Here is a 27,664-nt window from a genome sequence, read left to right on the forward strand (position 1 = left end):
ACTTTTAATTCAAGTGACCTCGACATTTGCTCTGTACGAATTGCACATATTGCACGAATCTGTGTGTAAATAAACATGCCATAAATAAAAAAAAATATATATATTTTACAATATATATATTATACTACATCCGGGTTTAAATGTTTTTTTTTCAAAATATTTTGGACAATACCCATTAAATTATTTTAAGTCGTGTGTGAAAGTAATATTGGTAAAATTTGGAAGGTATTATACTCGAGCCCTTACTGTGCCGCATTAAAGTTGATATATGGCAAAAGAGAGAAGCTTTATTAATTTTTAAAATTGTTTCAAAAACAATAGCATTTAACAAAAATAATGTAAGAAAATTAATTATATAGAATACCATTGTCTAAAAAAAAAATGTGATTCGATAAAATATTTCATAAATATATTTATTTCCAAGAAAAATAATAATACATAAAAATATTTATTATTCTCTTTAATTTAAATCTATTCAAAACGTTATGTATAATATATATTATATAAAATGTAAATTTCTAAAAAAAATTCAACTAGACCAATTGTTAATAATACATAACAATTCGATTTGCGTAATATTTACCCGTGTGATTGTGTAAGGCGTAAAATGTTCTATTTTTTACCAATCAATAATAATTGTAAAATGGATAATTTATCATTTAGTTTTTTTTTTTTTAGTTTACTGTCATCTAAAAAGCAGTAGTAATATATGATTGTATACGATTTAAAACAGATTTTTACTAATAAAAGTTGTAATGGCTTCGATAAAATTCGTTTGCACACAGTTAACACGTAAAATATATTTATATAAATTTAAATTATGCAACGAAAATATATCATTTAACAAAATATTTCTGATAGTTTTGATCGGATTTGTACAACATTTATAAAATTATATAAAATGAAATATTTGTCTATAATACAAATGATTTTTCGTTGCCCAAACTTATATGAAAGTGTCATTATAAATACCTATTTGTTTAATATAATTTATCTACTTTGATGTTTGTCGAACATATAATAAATAATTGATATATTATTTTATTCCAATTTTTTTATTATATTCGGATACTTCAAAAATACACCACTGTTTTAATTAAATACAAATTTAATTATTTTAATGCTCACATATTTTAATTTTAATTTATTATTATTTAATTATTGTTTTAATTTCTGATGCGAATTGGCAAATAACGAAACAAAGTACTTATATATTACATTATTTTTATATAATATAATATATATATATATTATAAAAAAAAACTTTTTATTTACTATTAATTTTTTTTAATGCATGTTTTTTTTTTATTTTTATAGTTTTTATTATCAACTAAATAATATTATTATTGCTTACCATATTATAGTTAAGTAACTATCTCATTGTTTAACACTATTGGGTTTTTGATTTTTTTTTTTTTTGTTTTTTTAATTTTTAAGGATATTGATTGATAACGCATATTAAAAGAAGCACTCCGTATAAGGCCAAATATATATATTATAATATATTGTATCTATATTTAAATGACAAGCAGAGACCTTCCGTAAGTTCGTGCATTTGCATATTCATTACTTTGCGATCGCATAATCCCGCGGGTTTAAATCCTCTTTAAAGCATTACCAATAAAATAGTAAATTTAATATCTCGTAGTTTCTATACTCGAGGACTAAACAAACCGGCGGGCAAATTAAAACGCAATTCGCAGAAAACTGAGAAGAAATACTCCATAAATCCGCAGACGTGTGATATCTCCTGTACACACGCTGCACATATTAAATATACGATTATTAAAACATTTAAGATATTTCGATTTAAACGCGAGCGGCGTGCGCAGGTTAATTACATACGGTACATCATCGTCGCGGGCATGTCAGCCGCCGCACTCCGTAGCGGAATAGACGATAAAAATCGATCGAAGCTGGTTTGAACGGTCTGCTGTCGTTTTCGGATTTCGCGATCCGCGATCTGACAACGGTATAATAATCTCGCCGATCACACCGGAGCAACTACACTGCCGTCAAGTGGCTCGCGCTCGCCTCGGTACAACGTTATAATATCATCATCGTATCGAACAAGCACGTATCCAGGATCAATTTTTGGGGAGGTGTGGGGGCTAAACCCCCAAACTCCCCCCCTCCGTATACGGGGGCCCGGTATCGAATATTATATTATGTCGATACATCGATATTCGAGTACACACATACCTATAATATATCGTATATTAATGAAATACATCATCGTTGCGCTCGGTAGGTAATCTGTCGATTATTTCTTAGAGATTAGCAGGAGAATAACCACGCGCGCCGCTCCCTCCGCCCCCGTCGTGCCGCCCGCGCACTGCAGCATAATATTATACTATTATTATTATTATTGTTGTTGTTGTTTCCGTCGGTCCAATTAGTAGAATTAATCTTTTAAATTAGTGGAGCTTATTGAACGAGACTACGCGCGCGCGCTTACAATTTCAGTAATACGAATTCGTGATTTATAATCAAAATAACGTATTACACGTGTATTATTATTATTATTATTACATGTGCACGAGTGCGTGTGTTCAGAGTTTGCACATAAAACCCTCTTCGCGCTAACCGTATAACACATGCGATATTAGGCGGTTTCTGCGCGTTTATAGCGAATCCGCGACCGTAATGACACTAAACCCGCGCGTACAATACCTACCGGACGCGTACTTTATAGTTTATATATAGTCACGTCGGCCGGTCCGCGCACGGAATCGTCCGGCGCAAATCGAATCGATTTGCGTATTATAATTTATCATTTTCAACGCGTCGTAAATAATTTAGTAATACACTGCACCTCCGATGCCGGGCACGTGATTTAGCGGGAAGACTTACCGCCATGACGGTTCGTATATTGCGCGTTCAATTGTATACCGATATACGAATGCTCTTTCCAGTCCGGTGAGGCGCAAAGGCTCGGTAGTCGGCTTTGGTCCTGTTCAAAGGATGACCGACACGTGTAGCCTTGAACAGTCGGGTCGGCCGAAATTATACGCCGTCATGTTTGGCGATCAAACGCTTCACTCTTGCTAGCTACCAGATACCATAATATAACCAACACATATAGCTTGACGACCACCTTTAATGGACATCATAAAATCGATCGTTTGATGTATTATAATATACGTTATATTACTATATCGGTACACTGAATGTGGCCCGTTCTTTGCATCTTATACGTGATTCGATCGCGATGCGATTGTGGTAAGATAATTATATGACGTCCGTCGAAATCAAAACCGACCGTATATCGTTTAATTTTTCTCGTTTCTCGTCTCAACGGAACCCGAAAGTGGTTGTCAGCAGTATTTCGAGACCACCCCAATAGTCGCCGCCATCAAATGACCGAATGGAAATACGATTCACTTACTTACTGATGTTTATGAACCGTCGTACAGGAGTTTACTACATCCGAAAGCAAAGGCGGGAAACTATAAGAAATACGCCTACGGGTCGCGCGTTGTACGTACGCGATAACACTATTTTAACCGTCGTCCGGAGTGAGTTAATGGCGATTCACTCGAGTTCTGTCTCTACCTCGTGTTATATTTACGATTTTTATTATTATTGCTTTCTGGGCACTCGGCAGAGAAAAAGTACGCACGTGCCGAGAATTACCGCCGTCTTGCCGGCGCGGTACAGCGGGTAGTGACCTCCACGCCCGCGCCTCGAGGGACAGTTGCGCGAACCGCGCCGATAATCCAACGGCCTTGTTCCGCAGAAACAATTATTATGATAATAGCTATAACCCATTCTCGGGTAGACGTCTTTCTTTTCGCCACAGCACCGGCGATCATATTGTTGTTATGTCCATAAAATACCACCGCGAACCGTGTAACTGGTGTGCGCGATCCGTCGACGACTATATACAGGAGAAAACGCGAGGTTGTCGTCGGAGTGGCATGCATATTGATGAACTCTGCGCGTAGAGTCCTCTCGTCCCAACGGTCCACTTAAACCTCTACCTTCTTTCTCTTAAGCGGTAAAAGCCTCCGCCGAGATACGATAATTTAAAATTCGTTTTAAGCTAATAATAATAATAATAATAATAATAAACGCGTAAATAAAAGTATTTCAAATGTTTCAAAATATTTTCGGCGTTACATTTTTGCGTTTACCGTGTAGCCGCTGTGTTCGGAACGTTCACTTAAAAAAAGAACTCGTTCACGTTCATTTTCGTGTTTTTTTCAAACGAACAAGTTCACGTTCTTGCAGTAAAGTAACCTGTAGTAAATATAAAAACCCATAAACATATAATACGACTCAACTCAAAACTTGCAATCAGATGGATATCATAGGAATTATAATGAGAAAACACATATTTTATGCATATATATTTATTGAACGATAAATGAATTGAACGTCTTAAAAATCGATCAAATTCATTAAAAACATAAACTTCGTTCACAATCTATTTGAAAAAAAACGAACGGCTTTCACATATCGTTCACTAAATATTATGTACCTGAACGCGTGAACGTGCGTTCATGGACGACGTCCTTTCCAAACACTGCGGGTAGTGCAAAAAACTATAATATCGCGATCTAAACGTCTGTGTCTAACCGTATATATGTGAGCCGTACCGTTCGCGGTCACATCAATACAATATTAATAATATTATTGGGGCGCGCGGAGGTGGACGTTTTCGTTTATTATTTCAGTGCCGTTTACCTATGCCGCAGTGTTTCGTGAAATCCACCTGAAAAGTATAGAACAATAATTCAGTCCGGCCCCGCTGTAGCAGGCAGACATCAGTCCCGCGTTATGTACAAAGTGGGGCGAAACAGGCAGTGCAGTTTTGAAAGGCTATTAAAAAAAAACTACGCAACTTACAGAAATTATATTTATTTAATTTTTTTCAGTACATCATGCCGTTTTATATATCAAGTTTTAAAAATGACATCAGAAAGATGATGGCCGCCAGCAGCGATACACTGATGAAGGCGATTTCTGAAATTTTCTGCCGCATTTTGACACATTTCGACTGGTATAGCGCCAATTTCCTCCCTAATTCGGTCTTTAAGTTCTTCCAACGTGTGAGGCCGATGTTTAAAAACCTTTTCCTTCAGGTAGCCCCACAAGAAAAAATCACAAATGCTCAAGTCTGATGAGCGCGCAGGCCACCTCAAATCACCCCTCAGAGAGACGAGATGTGTAGGGAACATCTGTCGCAGCTTCGTCATTGAAACTCGAGCAGTATGTGCTGTAGCCAGACCAAACCATGGTAATGACTAATAACGGCATGGCCTGCCCGACGAAATGAAACCACCATAATCGTACTATCCCAACCACACGTGAAGTACCAACCTTTCAAAACTGCACTGTTTGATTTGCCCCACCCTGTATAATAGTATACACCTCTGTTGTACGCGTAATACTATGAACGTTGCACGATTTTATGGTGTATTATTTTTTTTCGTTCGAACGCCAACTCGTTAATTTCCGTGTTCTACCGGTGTGCACCGAGATTATGTGTATTTTATAATATACAGAATAATATAATATACTCGCGAGTGGTAATATAATTAAAAACTAATGTGCGACCGCGTTCTTTCGGTCTGAAAATAATAACTGTAGCGTAAGAGCTTTAGACTGCATGGCTGGCGACCACGCCGGGCGACTCCGTGTTCATATAATAATATAATACACAGCTACGCAACACGTAAATAAAATAATATTAATAATATTTTCGTCCGCGGCGAGTCTTAACGCTTTCCGCGCATCGGTTTAATACACACGAATTGAACGTTTTTCGAATCCCTTTAACGGTTGGACGTAATGATTTTAATGTAATTATTAATAATTGGTGAAATAAAAAAAACTAGTAATGACGAGGCCACACCGCCTCGGCACGAACGACGACATCGACGAATGTTATTAAAACACAATCGACTTTTTTTTCTTCCGGTCACGTTTTTTATTGATATATATTGCACGCACGAGAGGAACATAATATATATATATATATATATAAAGATTAACCAATTATTAAAGGAAGCAGGTATCGCCGACCGACTGTGCAGATTTGTTCGTGGAATTTATCAATTGTAATCGTTTCGTACACTCCGAAATTGCTGTTTTGAATCCGCGTGTCCGCTGTAACGGCCTTAATGCGTGTTTCCGCGGAGCTTTAACTAAATTCCGAGAACACTAAAAATGTCGGTTACGAAAAACTATAGAGATTTCGTGAACGCGCCGTTAATACGGTTTCAAGTATACGAACGCGATGAAATGGATTACCGTAATAACAATAATTATAATTTATAATACGAGCAGTGTATACGACGTGCAATATATATTCCGTTTTATTGTATCGAATCAGAATATTATATAAAATACCAATAGAGTTTACTTTCTTTCTTTTTTTTTTTTCACAAGACACTGTAATAAAAACGATAAAATTACTTGAGTTACGATTAGTTTTGTACGGCAAAAATGTCTTAGAAATCCGAAAATTTTCGCTTAATTAAGTATTATTTTTTAACGACCCATAAGTATGCACGCAATGTTTCATAACTCGCATACCTACTACCATTATTAAGCCGACACTGCTAAACATGCCAACAATTTATAATGAGATAATCATATTTATTTTCTCGAGGAAAATGCCAATATTCTCGTAGTACAGTTTATGTTACAGTCTATCAATAAAACCGTGGCATAATATGTGCAGTAAATTTAACGTACCTAGTCAACGGTATATATCAATATAAAGTGATTTGGTCTTTCGGCTCTTGAGTGTTTATAAAATATTGTTGTTTTCTTTATCTGACGAAATATTTTAAGACCGTATTAAAAATTTTATTACAGTGTAAAAATCGAAAACGCCGTGCGATGTTATTATAAATTTAGTGGTAAAAGATAGGACGAAACTCTTCAGACCGGAAGTTTCTCTGGGACTTTTGGCATAAAACTTTTCCATTCTTTATTTAATTTTTAATTTCTTTCCATGAAAGTGCGAAAGACCATAGTTGGTTACTCTCGTTGGAAATAATAATGACATTCTTTGTTTTCTATGCGAGTATATTAATATCAAATTTAAACACTTTGGGTTTGTTTTATAAACTATGTCAGAAAGACAGAACGGCAAAAAGTATTTTTTTTTTCTGAAAGGGAAATAATACTACATCGTTACACTTATTACCTGGAAAATTATTTTTTTTTTTCAAATTGTACGTAATATACTATTTTTTACCATTACAATATACTTAACATTTTTATTTAAATGTTTTTTATTTATATTCTAAGACAAAATATAATTCTGAGAACATTTATTTATAAACACCGTATTCATAACGAGAAGTTAATTAGTTATAACTTTATAAATATTAAAAGTTTTAATAAGTAGATGGGTGAGGAATAGAAGCTCTTACTACACAAAATATATAACTACTACTCTTCGAAACTTTAAATGTTTTAAATACTTATAACAAATTAACAATTAACTAATCACTCGAAACTCTATATGTAAGTATCTATAAATATTTTGAGAAGATTGTTCAATTAAGAATTATAAAATTAAAAATTAAAAATTAAAAATATATAATACATTCATGAAAAAAAAAAGATAAAAAGTGAACACAGATCTACAAAATTTCTAACTTTTAACGTTTATAAAATAATATTGTAACAGTAGATTTTTGATATTTTTTAATTAATATATTATAATCGACATTTATAAAAAAAAACACTAAAATACATTGAAAATGTTTTATGTATGTCTATAAATTGCATAAAATAAATGTTTTAATTTTATTGTAAATATAAAACAATTTTATTATATAAATATTTAGTGAAAATGTAAATTACTCATATATGGTTATTTGCTATCGAATTCCATCAAAATAACAAAATCGATGTTTTCGAAAATTAAATTTGTGTTGAAATTCCCATTTTTCTTTGATTTTTTGGTTTTTACAATATTATGATTATAAACACTACTAGTCAACCTCCCGTTTTTTAAAATCATAGCATTTTATCAAAACCTTATCGTATAATCATACATAAAAAACAACACACCGTGATAAAATCAATACATTCATCACTCCGCTAGAAATCTAAAAATCTTTTTTTCTAAAATGTTTCATTGCTTAAATTTATGTGAAAAAAATTACACGTATAAACATATTATATTGATATGATTATTATTCGACTGTAATTTTTTCTCTTGCTCACTAGAAACCCTTTTTTCCAAAGAATTCAGAGTTTGATTCGATTATAATATACGCTCTGTATACACACATTGTCTCGGCTAAAATGTAATTCGATTTTTTTATTCTCAGTACCCACTTCGATAATATCTTTTGTCCGTGCTTCTAATTACATTGTAAACATATGTGCACGTACCAATAATGATATATTATTATTCAAGAGGAACGTATCTTTTTGTTTAAATATTATACATTTATAAACGGCGTACACTTTAGGTGACAAATGTACGGGTCATATTTTGTATTTCTCGTGCAAATGACCAAAGCGCAAACGATATAATGGTGTTTTAAAGACCATAGTGCTTTTGGCTGGATTTAATTATTATCACTGTGCCGGTCCGCATACGGAATGCGAAGTTAAATCTAAATTTCATAAAAGAAGTATAAAAGTCCTGTACAATAATATAATAGTAACTGTTTTTCAAACGCAACAGTTTGAACACTGTAACAAATTATGTTAAGTATTTATACAAAATAAATGTATTTTAAAATATTATTTTTAGCTATTTTATTAACGCGACTACAAAACGTGAATTTTCGTATTAAAAATGTCTGACCGTTGAGTGTATACATAAACTATTTTTTTTATTAATGTTACAAAACTATGTTATTTTATCGGCAAAAAAAAAAACAATTTGATTTTAAAATTAGTCTGTGCATTTTAGGCGTATATCCCAGTTAATTTATATGACTCGCGTCATATAAATATATATATTTTATACTATGTGTATATTGATCCGCAATAAATTGAATTTAAAGTGTACTTTGAGTTTATGCAAATAGAAAAATTCCCATTATTTTGCGTAAAAATTGTACAAAATATCACGAAAACTAGATGGCTGTAGACTTACGTTAAGAAATCATATGTTAATTATTCTAAATAATTATTCACAGTAATTACGACGGAGAAAATATACATACGAAATAAGCGCTCTACGACTGAAATTTATTTAATATGTTCTATTGTTAAATTTTTTATCAATATCGATAAAAATATTTTGTTTGCTATCATAATATATGACCTTTGTAGTTTAATGATTATTTTTATAGTAGGAAAATTAAATGCCGTTAAAATAATATTATTTTCTTATGATATAAACTAAATGGTTCTGGAAATTTATATTTTATATTTAAATCATTTAATATAATATGGTATAATATTATTAATTAATATATTTTTTTAAATTTAATGTGTTTTTTCCTTATATATTTATTTTTAGTTTCATTTCTACTAACATCGTACTGATTATATTACAATCGATCAGTGTCTTTCACTACTATTTCTCATAGGTAATTTTTCATATTTTCTTACAATTTGCATTGAAGCTCTTTATTGTATCCTTTTTAACTGCTTTTAGCTTTTTTATTACTGTTGTTTGTATGTCGTTTAAACATTATATATATCGATTTTATTTTTATATTTTTTCAATATATACCAATGATATTTTTATGAATTTAATTATTATCAGATACTAATAATATCTGTGTCTGTATCCCTAAAGCTTCTTCATTTTAAATACACCCAATAAGACTATTCAAGATCATATGATAAATTTGGCTCTTACCATTCCGTTGGGGTACCTTTTTTTATAATAATATTTTCTTGTGAAATACAGGTATACTCTACTTATAACAAATTTATTCACTATTTGGTAAATTAGTTATTCGTAATTACTATTAAAATATGTATGTCACGCTTGATCTACAGAAAAGGATTCTGAAAAAAATTAAAATGGTTATGATGTTTAAAATAAATATTTTTGATTCTGTACACAATGAAAATTTAGAAACAAACAAAATACTAAAAAAAATAAAGACCTATACCAGTTATAATATGGAAAATCAAACATAACAAAACATAATAATATATAAGAACAAATATTCTGCAATAGATTGGTGGGTTTGAAGGACCAAAAACGACAATAATATCAAAAGTGTGTAAGCTAATAAATGAAATAAAACCACAAAGTAGGCTTAGGTAGAATGATACAGCTTAGTTAATAAGGATATCAACTTGAAAGACGAAAACTTAACGGTTGAACTAACAACGAGGACAATTTTTCTTGGCAGTTCAGGACAGGTATTGAAATGACCATTAGGATAATAAAATAAGAATATAGCGATCTATGAGCACATAGCGTTTTGTTTCCTTATGAATATTATTCTCGCATATACAATTAAGACGAAAGTTATACATTCACCGCTAATGGAATTAATATAATATATATTATAGTGTTCAATATGTTTGGAAACGGTCAATAGACTATTGGAATTGATAAGCAATAACATTAGAAGGTACCTTATATAATATTTTAGATTATGAATGTACATCAGCGTTATTTATTATTGCTTTATGTAGGTATTAATAATATTACAGTAATTGTGAATTTTCAAAACTTATTGAACATCTAATATACATACTATATATAGGCTCAATAATAGCTAAATTTTATTGTTCGGGGAGAGAATTAAATGTAACTATTTAAATTTTTATTTTTGGTCTTTAATTTAACGAGCTTACTTTTTCTAAATATGTATATTTTACCTCACGAAATAGCACTCGTAGGCACTGTAAATCCACAGGGAGTTTTATTGTTATCGCCAAGGTTCCTAAATCGCATTTGTATTACATATTTTTACATAATTTGTTAAATTTACATTTCTAGAGTCGGTGGTGTTTTTTTTTTTTTTTAAGAAAATAAGAAATTGCATTACATTGCATTGCATATATCTATACATTCAAACAACAACATTTAAGAGTGCTCTCCTTCAATAGATAAATGTGATTTTGTAATTTATTTTTATTTTTTTTTTTTTTTTTGTTATCTAATGCAATAAAATGTATTTGAATTTTAGGCCGAGTATACCTTTTTAATATTACCTTTTTATTTTTATTTTTTGTTTTGTTAAAGTATTCAACGAAATTTAATTCAAAGTATATTTTAAATACGATAGTTAATTTTTCAAATTTATCAGTATATCAACATATAGCTACATTTAGGATTTTAGTATCATTTATTAAATAAATGAGTATAATATATGAATATCAAAACGAGGAAATCATCTATTGTTAACATCTCTCAATTAATTTATTAGATATATTATCTACACCATTTTCGTTTTAATCTATGTAGGGAGTTATTTTGAGAAATGTATGGCATCTAGATAAATAAGTAGATTGTAATGTGTCTAGATTTTGACTGAAACATTTTGTAAAATATTTATGATAGTTTGCTCTTGTTTTTACTTTAAAGTAATATGTTATGAATATTTATATTTAAAGCAATGAGAATAAGTTGGTGTCCTCAGAGCAATATGTTTAAAACGCTGAACTGATCTGATGTTAAATAGTTTAGTAGAAATATTGAGATTTCATTGAGGATCATTTTTTTTTAAGTAATAGAAATTTTTTATGTTGTAATATTTATGACAATGACGATTTAACCAAATTGTGTTGTTTATTTTTTTACTTATTATATATTGCATAATATAATATATTAATAGTACTACATTAAATAATTCGCGTTGAAAAACGTAATATTTGCATTATTAACAATAGGCACCTATAATATTACATAAATATAATAATTTAATTAAAGATTAAATTTAAACAAAATGCATGTACTTAATGTATGATTTTGAAACCAATCATAAAATATTTTTTTGTATAGTAAAATATTATTGAACCAAATTTATGGATGATAAATGTTAATCATTGTTATAAAGTGTAAAATTAGAGTTAAGGTAATTTACAAGTGTTTTTCAAATCTAACCAAATAAATTAATAATGATTTTAACTGAATTATAAAAAATATGTAAATTAAAAAAAAATAAACAATTTGAAAGTCGATTGTAAATTGCATTATAAAATTAAATTAGTTTAGCTGAAGTTATAGATTAATTTTAAACGAAAATTTACGAATCTTTAAATATTGAGCTGTTTTGTTTAGAATGTAACTTTGACTAGTGTGCAGCATTATGCCATTCTGATCTCATGGTGATTAAAATTTGCTATTAATGTCACCATAGATAAAAATATTTTAAATACCTATAAAAACATGATTTAAGTACGTGATAACTGATAAGGGATACTCTTGGATATAAAAATAAAGGTATTTTTAAATAAATGAAAACTAAAAGGTAAAAATCAAATTTACGTATCACTTAAATTTAATTTAACCAATTTGAATCTCAAAATTAACTCGTTATTTAACATATTATATGTAATTAAATTTGATTAAAGGATAAATCATTGGAAATTAGGAAACACTTCTCATTAGTTTAAAATAAACTTTATCTTTTGACTTATTGATTTATAATATTATAATATGTTATACTGCTATAATGTTTATATGTCGTGTTAGAATGTATCATTTTCTTATTTATTAATTCGTTGAATCCAACGGCATAATATATGATTATAATAAATTATAATACGAAACCGAACCGAACTAAGGAATCTGGTTGCGTTTAGTTTAATTAATATTCGTATTTCAATTAATAGGAATAACGTTACAAGAGTTTTCTTAGTTTGAATATTACATACTATGAATTCCGTCAAACACTCGAATAATAGTACCCGCCCATTCGCTCTTGAACAACACCACACAGCGCATTATCTCTATAATTATTATATTAGATATTATATATCCGCGATTTACAAACGATCAGCGGCCTTTTGTATTGGTTCACACGAATTCATACACAATTTCAATTTTATTCAGATGGATAATAAAATATACTGTAATATTATCTACTTTGATTGAATACCTATGACGTGGTCGTCTACGTGGAAACACAATATTTGCACACACGACGTATAAGTATTATACGTCTTGTAGAACATTTTACCACAACTATAAAAAATTATAGTTTTTTCAAAAAACAAAATAAGAAATACGTTTGACGAAGTTATTATTTTTTATTAACTATTAGTAGATGCTATAATTTAGCTCAAAACGAATGCAAATACATGAAAACATAATGTATATTGCAATCTAATATCGTGTATAATTAGATTCAGTTTTATCTTAAAATATTAAAGTTATTATAGTAGTTTAATAACACAGAGTAAAAATTGTATAAAGATGAGCTAATTAAAATATTATAGAAAGTAGTTTTAATAGACTATGGAAGAATTTTAATATTAAATAATAACGAAGTCGACTTGAGTGCTAAGAAATGATTCAGACTTAAAAAAAGTAAAAACCAAACAGTACAATGTATAGCTATTATTTCTACAACTTTTATTATTATATTTATGTTAAATTAATTATTGTTCTAAGTGATGCGAAATAAAAATTAATTCTATTAGCTATAGTTATAATATTGAATTATATAATATGTAGTGTTTGTTATATTATACGTTTTATATACTTTGAAATTTAATTTTTCACAGTGTTTTTTTTTTTTTTTTTAATTAGTTTATATAATTAAGTTTTAAAATAAATAATATATTTTTAATAGGTATCTATAAGAAAAGCGTGTTTTAGTTTTCAATTATTTTGAAACAAAATTGATAGTTAACTTAATGGCCGGGAACCACTATTACAATATAAAAATGCAATTAAAACGTTCAACGAATAACGCACGCGTTTGTTTAAGGAGAACGATAACTGAAGAATGTTTGTTGCTCGACGGAAATTATACAACGAGTGTTAAACGAAAATTAAAACTAAAGAGTGCTCTTCGTTAAATTTTAAAATTCCCTACTCGGAAAACGAGTATATTATACAATTGAAAAACGTGACACTGAACGCCTTGACTGAATAGTAAACAACAAAAATGACGATAAACGAATGATTATTAATAATTATTGACAGTAGTCATTATTAATCTGTAATCAAGTTAATTCGTATTGGCGGATACGAACGAAAACTAAATTATGACGTTAATCAACCGTTGAGATAACCTAATATTATAATACGACGGTTTTTCCAAACACACGCCATCAGGTTTTATCAAACAACAAATGACATTTTATATTTTATCGTGAGTTGTTATTATTACTAAGATTATCGTATTAGTATTTTCCGCTTACGTTTCGTCTCGTCGATCGGAATATTATATCATTATGTTGTTGTATTATTATTTAGGTCAGAAATGTTGCACTATTTATTTATTTCTGTCTATCGGAATGAGTCGCGCGTGTACGCGCATTTACCGTGTATTATGTGCCGTTACTTGTTTCATACGTTCGACCAGAATACAATATACGTCAATAGAAGATAGCGTTATTATATCATACGCATGTTTTTGGTTCACCGAAGCAGAGATGCCGTTTCTGCCGGAAGACAGTGAGTTGACCTATAAGTCCTCGTCGCAGGTACTTATCTCAATTATCGCGACCATCGTCCGTCCGAATACCGCAGTTGACACGGTCGTGACCGTTGTAAGTACACATCTCTGCCGGTTGTTTTCGCGCAACGACTATTATATACAGCCGTATTATGTAAGTGTATATATACGCCGTATACGTGTATACCACTGTCAAACGGCCTTTCGGCCATCATCCAAGCGTGTTTTGTGTCCTCTACTTTTCCGCGTGTAATAATTGCGCGTATTGTGTCCGACGTCAATAGGATAACGTCGTACGGTCGTCGTTATACGAATTAAACGGCGTGTACGAGTCGAATTGACCGCTTTAATTCCTGCTGCAATGACCGTGCACCGGAGTAATTAATGCACCGCGAAAACGAAAACAACGCGATTATAATAAATAATATTTATAAAACTATAAAGGTTATAATCAGCTTTCGAATAACGCTCTAGTCTCGAAGATAGCGCGCGTTCGTAAGACCGCAAGGTCGTATCTGATGGGGGGGGGGAGCGAGGGGTAAAAAAAAGTCAGAATCTATATTTTAAAAAAATTTTGAACCCCCTCCCCCGAAATTATTTTCAGTTACGGCCTTGTACGACTGCACGATATATTGTCATAATCGACGCTACGCCAAGCGAATTGCGAAACAAAAACCGAAATATTTTAATCGTATTTCATCGCTGTCGTTCCACGCTGAAAACGGCGTCGTTCGTTAATAATCTCATCACACGGATCTATGACTCGACAGTCCGCGGAATAATATCGTTATCGTATTTCGTTCTTCGGTATCGATCCGTATTAGTAGTATTATGTAGTGGTCTCCAAACGCCACAACTCCGTCGCTCTGCTATTTAACAGGATAATCTGTTGTATATGTCTGTGTTGTTTGGGGATGTGTATGTTAGTCGGCGGTTTGGTGTCGGAACGTGTGGGGTGTGTGTATTTCACCTTCCGTCCACCCGGTCCAATCGTGATGGTTGGTTTTATGGTACAATTTTGGGCACGGATACCAGTAGATTCCCGTTTGCTGGTGATAAGAGCGTATAGGTACCTATTATACGTCTAAATCATGATGATCATACATTTGAACGATAACGAAATATCGATCACGATATTGCATACTCAGTTCTATTCTTGACCGAATGTCACGTTCTGATAACCGTGTGAGATCTGTATTGTGGTCTTTAAGTTAGCGATATTACCGACTTTACAGCCTGTAGATAATAAAATGATCAGCGTCGCGTGTATCACAATTTTCTTAAACTATGTGTTTAAAACCTGTTTTTAATAGCTTAAATATTATGGTGTATTCGTAAAATGGTAAAAACAGTTATTAATATTATACAATTGTAATATCAGGCAGCGGCGCCGCATCAATTTATGGGTATCGCATGACGTGTGTACATATTTACGTTTATATGCCTCCGTGACTTCCGTAGAATATTTCACTTTATTTGTTAACAGGCGAGGATTATAATATAGTGACGCCTCGGCCGAGGTCGCGGTTCTGGTTTGGTCTCGATCGGCGGAATAAATAATTATCAAGGGTTGACAATATATGCTATTCACTCGGGAAATAAGTAGGTCTTAATGTGAATTTAGTTCAGCGTGAAATCTTTTGTAATAGGTACGTGTTTACCGTACAGAAAGGAAGACGGCAACTGAGAGGTTAGGTTATATAAAGCGAGGAATTCATGCGCGTTCGATTGTGGTATACATGGACCAATCTGATTTTAATCGTTTTCCACCCTTGCCACTACATGGTATTCGAGTATAATAGTTCGCAATATAAGAATATAAAAATCTGCAAGTAATATTGTACTCAGACAATATAACGGTAGCGTTCGTATGATATATGACGACAATAGTATAGTAATAATGAAGGCAATATTTACAATGTTACCCAATGTTCAAAAAACCACAATAATAATATCCTATTAGAGTAATAATAGATAACAGAATTATTTCCGGAAAATCGTACTCAGTGGCGACATTTAATAATACCTAGTACCTTTATACTATTATTTGTACAAAAATTTATCATATTTTTTTTTTACAATATTATATGTATAGTTAATGAATACAGATATTATGTAACGACCAGACACAAGCGTTGTTCTAAAATACATATTATATAGTAGCCACTCATAGCCTCGATCATGATCATGATTTGAACAGAGATGAAGTCGTAGTTTTAAACCACTCCTATTTGACTAGAAATATTTTTCACATCAGCTTAAATCAAACATATTTGAGTTTTAGCCGAAACGCTGACATTTTACTTACATCGCTTTTAATTTGTTACTATAACAATTGATTTATAACACAAGTCATATTATGACAAGGTGTTAAGTATACGTACAGTATTTTAGAATAATATATGATTTAATCAAGAAACAGATATGATATATACTTACGTACATATAAATAATTTTGAATGTATAACAAATAATTGTGATTTATTAATTAGCAAATATATAATTCAAAATATTGTTTTATATGGTATATAATACCTACAACGAATAAACTGAAAACTCTTTTGTAATTCATAATTTTAAATATTACACCTAAATTATAGTAGAATCTATAGCCTTTTGATGAAGGTGAAAAACAACAGAATCGATAACACATTTCTTAAAAGAGTTAAATTTTGATAATATGATTCATTTTGAAAGCACAATTTTTATGCACTCTTTAGAACAACACATTTCGCAAAAACAATAAATACTATAACACAAATAAGCAACAGGTAAAATTATATTTCTATAAAATTAATTAATAGCGATTGCTGATTATTACGATATTAAACTTTTAGATATTAGACAAATTAATCAATAAATAAGCATGACAATGCATGAACATTTTTCGAACACAAACCTGCATAACCGTTACCATCTGTATGTGTCTACCATGTCCCCTTTTTCTCAGTCAAACGTCACCGGACTACCACTAAATTCGTTAACTCATCGCGTATATATTTACTACAAGTTGATCCTGTACAGTGGCGACTATGATAAATTAAATGTCCATGGATTTACACCTTATTAAACTCTTTGAAATGTAAGCAGCTCACATTTTGAACACAGTTATTTGGGTTGTTTCGGTCAAGTTTAAAATACATGTCTAAAATCATATCCATTCATTATTACTATTTAATTATGATTTTTGAGTTCAATTGAAAACTGTGTATTTCCATAAGAGTTATCCATTCCATATACCTTTGACTTTATATAGTAGACAAAATTATTAATTATAAATATATAACTTATCATGCACGGCGGCGTCGCTCGTGACAAATTACATAATACCAGTAGATTTATCCCGTCTTAAAATCCGTTAAAATTAACTATACAAATGATAATCTTAACACATCGGTTCGGACGGTTTTGACCAAATGTATTATAATACAATTATACCAAATATTTTATTTTTCTAGATAAAATCACCACCCTATACGAACAAAAAATATTGATTTTTAATCAGCCAAACGCGTAATGGCTGTCCGAGCCTCTCTTCAAAATGCAAAATTCAAAAAAAAAAAAAAATGCCTCGAGGTACACATCCTCCCGTGTAGGATTCCCCTACGTGCCAAGTTCCGGAAGCACAAGTGCAATATATTTGGCCGTTGACAAACACACACACACACACACTTATCAGCTCTTATTAATATAAATAATAGATGGACGGTTTACATAATACACAATATACAGCGGTGCACTGGATATACCACAATATTAGTTACATTTGACACGCGCACATGTACACGAACACACACACTGCGCCAAATATATTATTATATTATATTACACGGTTACAGCGACGACGACTACGACGACGACCGATGGCCGTTATTATTAAACAGACAAAATATATTATTCGCGTCATATACATGTGTGTGTGTGTGTGTGTGTGTGTGTGTGTGTGTGTGTGTGTGTGTATGTAAATCGGACGATCCGTTTGATTAAAACGTTGGGCGCCGCTATCGTTTCCGGCGTCGGGTGAATAATAACGACACACACTCGCAGCGCGCACTGTGTACAGCATTGCGGCCGAACGCGGAGTAGGCGTGTTCGCGCGCTTGTCCGGGGTCTGGGTGGGAAAGATTTATCGCGTCGGCCCCGGACACCACCCTCCCGCGCGTTTTGGTCCAAAACCACTGCCGCCGCCGGTCGGGTTTCGCTTCAAAAACCGTTCGACTTACCTGTCGTATTTTGGCAAAAACAACACCCGCGCACATAAATCATCGGCAGCGGCGGCGGCGGTGGCGGCCGGTCGTTATGATATTATTATATTATTAGCCGCAAATCCGTGACTGCGAATATTTACTGAAAAAAAATGCACCTATATATTATGCATATATTTATGTGTGTGTGTGTGTGTGTGTGTGTGTGTGTGTGTGTGTGTGTGTAGATACCTCCTTCAATACACCTTTACGGGGAAAAAGGTAATTTTGAAAAAAAAAAAAAAAAAAACCGAAATTAATAAAAAAAAATACCGTGTACGATTAATTTTGGTAATAATTTGTATTACGATAATATTATTATACTGTATGGGGTAACCATTTGGACGTCGATATACGGATTTATTCACCATAAATTTCAATTTTTTTTTCTTTCTTTACACAATGCATATCGTTCATTGATTACGTTACGCTTACACTGACTAATCGACGGCGTGTATTAGCATATCGTTATAAAATTCCGTTGACCCGAATTAAAAGACAATTTGTAAAAAGTGCAACGCAAAATTATATGATATTGTAAGCTATTCGAATAAATATTGTGTTTAATGATACGATGGTTTTCCTTCGACTGTTTACAATGATATTTTATTATTTTATTAATCGATTATAGTACAGCATAATAATATTATATACTATTTTATTGTACACCTGGGACATAGCAAATACGCATATTTACGATTAATAAAATGCACATTATATTTTTTATAATATTTGTTCGTATTTATAAATCCTTGAAACGCGCGTCTATTGTCCAAACAATGATAATATAGTGTGTTAATTAAAGACTAGTCCAAAGAACACGGGAATTATTAATCTCTATTCTTTTATTTTTATTATTTATCTCTTCTCGCGGAACTCGCTATTTCTGTAGACGTATAGAATCTTTACTTATCTAGTAACTAAAACAATGTACACTTATAATATTCTTCATTATTTTCAAATTAATGTTTGTTGATTACTAAAAGAAAATAATTATTATTAAACAAGTTATTTACAAAATTATATTTATACGTATAACATATTATTATGGTTTATAAAATACTAATTATAATAATTATATAATTTATTAATTTTCTGTAGACTCGTAGTCTGTTTATATGAATTAACAAATTACCCAGCTATACAGAGTATAATAGGGTTTGGCAGTTATTTGACTAAAAACCCGATGACATTGATTTGTATATGATTTTTTCATACATTTTATTGATACTTTTATAATATCACTATTGATCACCATCGGAAATGTATAAATATATCATCAATATTTACGTTTAAATCAATAAAAATTAAGAACACACTTAAATTACCAAAAAATATCCGAGATTACGAACAATTTTGTAATAAAAAAAAAAAAAATCATATTTAAGTTTGGATTAATGTAATAAGGATTTTTACTTTTTAGCTTACTTTTGGGGAATAATTTATCTTATATAATAATATGTCACTATTTTTTTTTAAATTCATTATATAATCAGATAACAATAGTTAGTATCTATAAATCATTAGTATTAGTGACAAAGTATAATGTAATAGGTGTAATAATATTATAAGTTGCAAATTAATTTATTACCGTTTACAAAATATATTTTATATTATTATTGTATGCGTAATATGTAATATTGTATGATTGTGTATGTATCAAAAATAATATATTAAAAATTAAAAATTATATTTTTTAACACACTGAACAAGTCGTGTCCATGAATAAATGTATTTATTGTAGTATTTAAAGGTAACACGGCGATCTGTATAGGCAAAATAGCACCATTTATACATAGTTGTTTCATATTGTTTGTCAAATGCAGAAGAAGTACTTATTCTTAAAACAATTATTTTATAATTTAAAAATTAATTTTGTGAGTTAATATTATAATATTTCACTTTTTATAGATAGGTGGCATAGCGATATTAATGAGAATTATTAAATATATTTGATTTTTGAGAATATTTACTGTGATCGCCTACAGAATGTTGAAAATCGTCATATTTTAAATAGGTTTAAATACAAAAGTTTATTAATTTATACTTCTCGTTATTTAAACAAATATAAAAAGAATATATAAAATTATTTATAAGCTGAATACAAAGAAATTGCGGGAATTGAATGATATAATTTAATGGTCATAAACTCATAAATTAATAGCTTATTAACAAAATTGTATAATACAATATTACAAGCTGTATTGATCGCCCCCCCCACCCGACGGATTTATTACTTTCCCACGGAAATTAAATCAAATTAATTTTTCTTTTATATACTTTCAAATCAATAGTTTGTGGCATTTAATTTTATTTAGAAAGTTAAAGTGTCATTGAGTAAATCTGGCAAATTCAAACAAATAAAGAACTTAAAAAAATATATATTATATAAATAGGTTAATATAATAAACATAGACGCATCGAAAGCATTATACAGTTATATTATTTATTACTATATGTTCTGATCAAATATTGGCTTATAAATAATAAAATTTAAATCAAATAAATGCGATATGATGTAAATGGTTTATTCTTATCTTGTATTTTGAAAAATATTTCATTGTAAATAGGACATCATCCTATTTAAACTTTTAATTTGGTTTAAACATACACAAACGTTCTTCTAAAAAAAAAAAAATTAATAGAAGTACTGATACAGTCATACCTATAGTAGATCGTATTTTTTTAATTTTAATAGGATTGTACTAATATTATATGATTATAGTTATAGTAAAAGTTATTCCTTAAACGTATTGCCCTCTTTGATTTGTTGGTCCTGTGAAGCTAGTTCGTCACAAGGTATTAATTTATCACAGAATTTATTATATATTATATAAATTAATAAATTGTATACTCATCGTACATCTCAAAAGAAGATTGAATTCGTTTTAAATCAATTTTAGTATTGGCATAACCACGTGTGATACACGGTATGCAATTTTTAATTTAGCAAACGTGTATACATATATGAGTACACAATCATATTTTACTGGTATAGATAAATTATATGATTTCTGAACGTAATAATTTCGGACGAAAAAAAAAACGTAAGACGTCGTGTTATGAACAAATTACCGCCCCGATAAGTAGCGTACACCCATAAATCATAATATATATATGAGCTTACAAAATTAAGGGTAAATATTACCCAACACCGGTAACTGTGGTAAATAGAATAACTGCCAATATTCTATATTTCTATAACTGTTGTTATATATTATACGACATAATACTATATGCGACAATAGAAATCTGATCAATTAAATTATTATATTACTCACGGTCGATAGTCATTCTATAATAATTATTATATGTATTTCAATATATTTAATTACAATTTATAAATCATTGTATATTAAAGTATTTTAACTGTCAGTTTTCTGTGACATTAACGATTAATATATATATATATATATATATCGATATCGATATAGATTTCGCATTACAGCATATTATTATTTTTCACGTCTGACTAAACTCTTCGAAATATCCTATTATAATAATAATACATAATATCGTAGTAATAAATTGATCTTTTATACTGCCATCATACTTACATTTAAAGAAAGAACAAAAAGCATCACTGTTTATTTATTTTGAACATAACAATTCGCGTGATAGATTTATGTCCACTGTCACATAATATATACTACAAGAATTATATTATCAACAGTATGTTTTCCTACTATATAAAAAACACTTTAAAATACATAGTAATAATAATAATAATCCTTTACTGAAATATACGTAGACAATGATATAAGAACAACGGTCTTATCGTTCAGTTGTAAAACGATTTCATTTCGTGCAAATGTAAGACGTTTTATAATATAATAGATGCATATATTTACATTTGTTGAACATAAAGTTCAAAGGACAACAATAATAATGTATTGAAAAGAACGGCATTTGCTGGTCCAGAAGCGCTTTGTGTGTCGTCATCTTACAATGTAGTACGCGTTTAGAGATTTGTTACGCCAGAGAGTATTTTTTACATGTATATACTATATTATAATATAATATTTACATACCATTACACTGTACTTGAAAATTAATAAATAAAGTAATAAAACAATTTGACACTCTGGAGGGAATTAAATAAACACACCTATTGTTCTAGTATAATTATTATACACGATCCACTTTCAACGGATAATGTTGAATTGAATGCGCGACAATGGGATAGTGTACAATATATTTTTTAGTAAAAAAAAAAAATTATTTTCGAATTGGTTTTATTTAATTATTACGAAAGTATATTTAACTATATTATAATGATGCTATGAAAATGTACAAAAAGTGAAAGAGGCAGTAATATTTTAGTCTATGGCCGTTACATGTATCACGCTAATAGGAAAGTCACTTTAAAATATTTTCAGTATTATTTTGTTTATACTCATGTAAATAAATTTTATTTAATACAGATATATAAAATCTGTCCCCTAAGTAACAATAAGAATATATTGTGATAACATAATTATTTTTACACGAGTAGCATGATAGAAAGAGTCACCCAGCGGTATCACAACCCTAACTTGTTATAATTATTATTTTTTTAATTAAAATTTTAAGACATTAAATATTAAGTAAGTCACAAGACCAGTTCCTTTTGAGCCTTTTTAAGAGTTTTTCAGGAATTATGAGATTAGTAAGGTTCATATTGTGAGGGGTTGATATGAGGTGGTAGACTAGAGTGGAATTTCGTGTAAAAGGTTACTGCTTCTTCGTGGATGACTTTGATTTTTAGATTGATATGTAATGTTAGGCTTTATATAATATAATATTAGGATATGGTGATTTTATGTAGGATATTATTTTTAATCATTTTAATTTTTTAAGTGTTTAGTGTTTTAGTGTTACCTTAGAGCTGGAGATAACAATTGCATATTAGCTTAAACAATAACTTATATATTAGAAGTTTTGTATTTAATTTAGTGTGTTTCTTGTCGATCATTAGAATTTAAAGCTAGCGAAAGCTTGCATTTATGGTACATCTTTTGGTTTTAATGTGTCGTGACCAAGTGAGAAGGTGGATAATAATTAGACCTAAGTATAATTTAGCCGATTGAGATGTAGATATTTGAATATCATCTTGAAACTCCACAGGGAAGGGAAGAATGTGAGTAGTGTAGTAATTTGGATTGGTCGACTTTGAAAAGCCAATTTTTATACCAAGTAGCCACGAGATCAAGGTGTTTTTGGAGATTAAGAGAGGCAGTGAGCGAATCCTTATGAATATAAATAATAGCCTTGTCGTTTGCAAACTCAGCAACTGTTGTGTTTCGAGAGGTGGGTTGATCAGCAGTGTAGATATTGTATAGTATGGGAGAGAGGACTAATATTTTCAAAGTTGAAGCTAAAATAATGGTCAATGAGATAAAAGAAAAGGCACAGATAACAGAAAGAAAGAAATTACACGTAAATCAATACACACAATTCTCGGAACAGTAGTTCAAGTATTTTTAATTTACAAACTAAAAATAACTTTTATTACTATTAAAATTAAAAGTTTTCATCCTTCTTATTAAAGAATATAATTCTTAAGACATTCAATTCCTAATTAGCTCAACCACGAACAAACACTTCAATGTAGGAATAGCATAACTGCTTTATGTTTATTTTAAATTTGCTGAAAATCAATTCATCTGTCTTAATTAAAATGTTTTAATACTAAACAAAAACAAAAGCTTGTCGTTTGGTTAAAAATTAAATGATTAGTCACAAAACAATATTAATCATTGAAATAAGCTTACAATAATTAAGTTAAAATCTTAAAAAAAATAAGTGGGTATTAAGTAGATTATTTATAAATAATTGCACATAATCTTTAATTATAAATTAAATATTATCATGTTTTTTTTTTCAAAACTTATTTTTAAGTTTTTTTATATTAATTATGTATTGACTACTTATTAATGGTTTACTACATTTGTTTCTAAAAATAACGTTTTATACATTTCTTCATTAATTTATTATATTGTTATGATTTAGTCGCATATAAATATATGCTCCATCAATAAATAATCTTTCATAGAACTTTTTATACTATAGATTGACTAATATACATAAATATTGATTTATTACAAATACCACAACTTTTAACGCTCTAAAATTCCAGTAATTTGAAATATAACGACGTATAAACCGAATAACAAATTGAGTTCTTGCATTTAAGTGCGTATAAAATATTTAGTCCATTAAAAAGAATATTATATTTTGTCAATTTTTTCCAGTTTTAACATATTTTTCTGTATCATAATAATAATAATAATGAAACAATTTCGGGGTCATTGTCCGTGTATAAACAACATAATATTTTTATCGTTTGAATATTTAACTACATTATAATATAACTCTATAGAACATCACTACAGCCGTACTCTATATTGTTGGTTTTTAATTTAATAATATTATTACCGTCATCGTCAACACAACAAATTAATAGCATGTCTGATCAAAGGCGAGTTAATTTGTGAAGGTAGCCTACTCGATTTTTTTTTTTTTTTGCGTCCTTTAGAACAGTAAATAATATAAATTCAAGTGAAAATGCTCGTACGAACTCCCATTGGAGGTTTGATAAACTAAAATAAAATTCTATGAAAATAGAACCGACGTATCTATATAGTAGTCATGTTTATTTGCGTGTAGAAATGAAATACGTATAATGGACGTTATTCTGCAGAATTCTAACCGACGAACTACGGAAAACAGAAAACCATATTATTATATTCTTAAAAATACACTCACACAAGCACAAAATACACGTGGGGATAAAAAAAAAAAACATTCCTACGTTAGGTTTATTACGATTAGAAAGATTTATTAGGTATACACAATACATGCAATTATAAAAACGTTCACGACGAAAAACAACCGGAACTCGTATACCTATTTTACTGGAATTCCGCCGAGCAGTAAGCCAAGTGGCCAAACAATTCTTTACCACTTCGCCGTATTATTATTGTTATTATCATCATAAGCTCTTTTCAAAACGTCGAAAAGTTTCCCATATTTTAATAAAACGCGAAAGTATTATTATATTTTACCGCTGTACACTTATGTTATACTATGTTCATACAACACACGTCCAACTACAATATTACGTTTAGTATACGATAACGGAACAAGCAACAAGTCACGCGATAATAATTCATAACATAACGTGTCATTATGCATCGTACTATTTAAATACGTACACATTTAAGTCCACAATTTTTATAATAAATGATTGCAATAATTGCAGTGATAACATAACACGAGATTCGATCGGGTCGAAAATAATTTCAATTCGAGATCACCTCGGGATCACTAAGACGCCAAATCAGAGGTCACTGGAAAATAAATACGACCACGGGAACTACATAAAATCGCAATAGGTACATAGGTATATAGGCTATATACTATATAGTTATCGTTCGTACCAGGATCGACTTACGTCTGCACCTCGTGACTTTGATACTTTGGCCATAATATACTTTCCATAACTTATTTCGATAACTATATTATATGGTATAATTCAATTCCGAGAGAAACTGGCCAGACTCGGTAAGGTCACGTGACGGAATTGGAAACGATCGATGAGACGATTTCCGAGAAGGAATCGCCTATACGAGAAACATATATATATATATATATATATATATATATATATACGACATACGACATATTATTCTATATTATATGTATATATTTATAAAACGACCGGAAACAATAGGTTCGTGACCAGATTTTTCCACGTGACCTGTGCATTTGGGAGACCGAATTGCCGAATCACAAGTACTCGACTGCGTTACAAACCACATCAAGATATATATAAATATACCGTACTACGTATTAAAATATATGATAATGTCATGTTACATAATTATATACCGTAAATTGTACAGTTTATTGTGATGCACACGTGTTGTCGGAATTTCAAATCGATTATTAGTGTGTACATCAAAGACTCGCGCTGCTCCAGTGCGTTATCTATTTACCTTAGTCATATATTTATATATAATACTGATATGCCATAACACACGCAGTGATTGTTTCCTAATTAGTTGATTGCATGTTTTGTAGTACGTGTACATTAACGCACTACAGCCACGCAACGAGTAATAATAATAATAATAATTTAAAAAAAACAGTGGGCAAGTGGGTATGGCTTTGCTGTATAGTAGAGGTGGAAGGTCACTATAATTATAGATGTATTAAATTTGAAATATTCGATTCTGAACAGAGATGATAGGATATAAAATATTATTACCAATATACATTTAATAGTAAATATAAATTTTAAAGTTTTTTTGGAAAGCTACCTTTTTTTATCGGCATTTCAAGAAAAATTGTTTAGAAAAATCTAAAATTTCAATGGTCTATAAATAGTTTAAAGAAATTCTAAATATTTTGAAAATTTAATCGTAAATAGATAACGCTAATTTCAACATTTTTTGAAAGTTGAAATATTTACAATGATTCGTTTTTGATTTACAGCAAAATAAAAAAGTCGTTTTTGTCAAAAACCAATACGTAAAAATTCCCGTTTTCCCGTTACTTTTTCAGCATTTTTTCTGATGCTTTTGAAAACTACTACTAATTTTTTTACTTTTGATCCCCAAAGTACCAACTAGATTCAATTTTCTTTTCAATTAGGGGCTGAAGTAAAAAATCAATGCATTATTACTACTCAAAAACATGATGACAGACACAAAAATAAAAAAAACACACATCATTGTAAAATCAATACATTCATCACTTCATTTAGAATCTAAAAAAAACCCAATAGTTATTGAAGTAATAAACAGCCTATACAAAATAAAATTATGTTTAACGTTTCAAAACCAACGAGTACTTACCTATTAGTATTCGTATTATTTTGTGCCATATCATATCTATGTTTCTGATTTGGTT

At 30.0% G+C, this 27,664-nt stretch overlaps 1 protein-coding gene across 2 annotated transcripts in view; it reads left to right on the forward strand.

Annotated features, from left to right (window-relative positions):
- The window catches only part of LOC132917170 (lachesin-like), a 189,756-nt gene that overhangs the window by 41,960 nt on the left and 120,132 nt on the right, over positions 1–27,664 (forward strand). The window lies entirely within an intron of this gene.

This window comes from Rhopalosiphum padi, chromosome 1 (assembly GCF_020882245.1).
Source record: "Rhopalosiphum padi isolate XX-2018 chromosome 1, ASM2088224v1, whole genome shotgun sequence".
NCBI classification, from domain to species: Eukaryota; Metazoa; Arthropoda; class Insecta; order Hemiptera; family Aphididae; genus Rhopalosiphum; species Rhopalosiphum padi.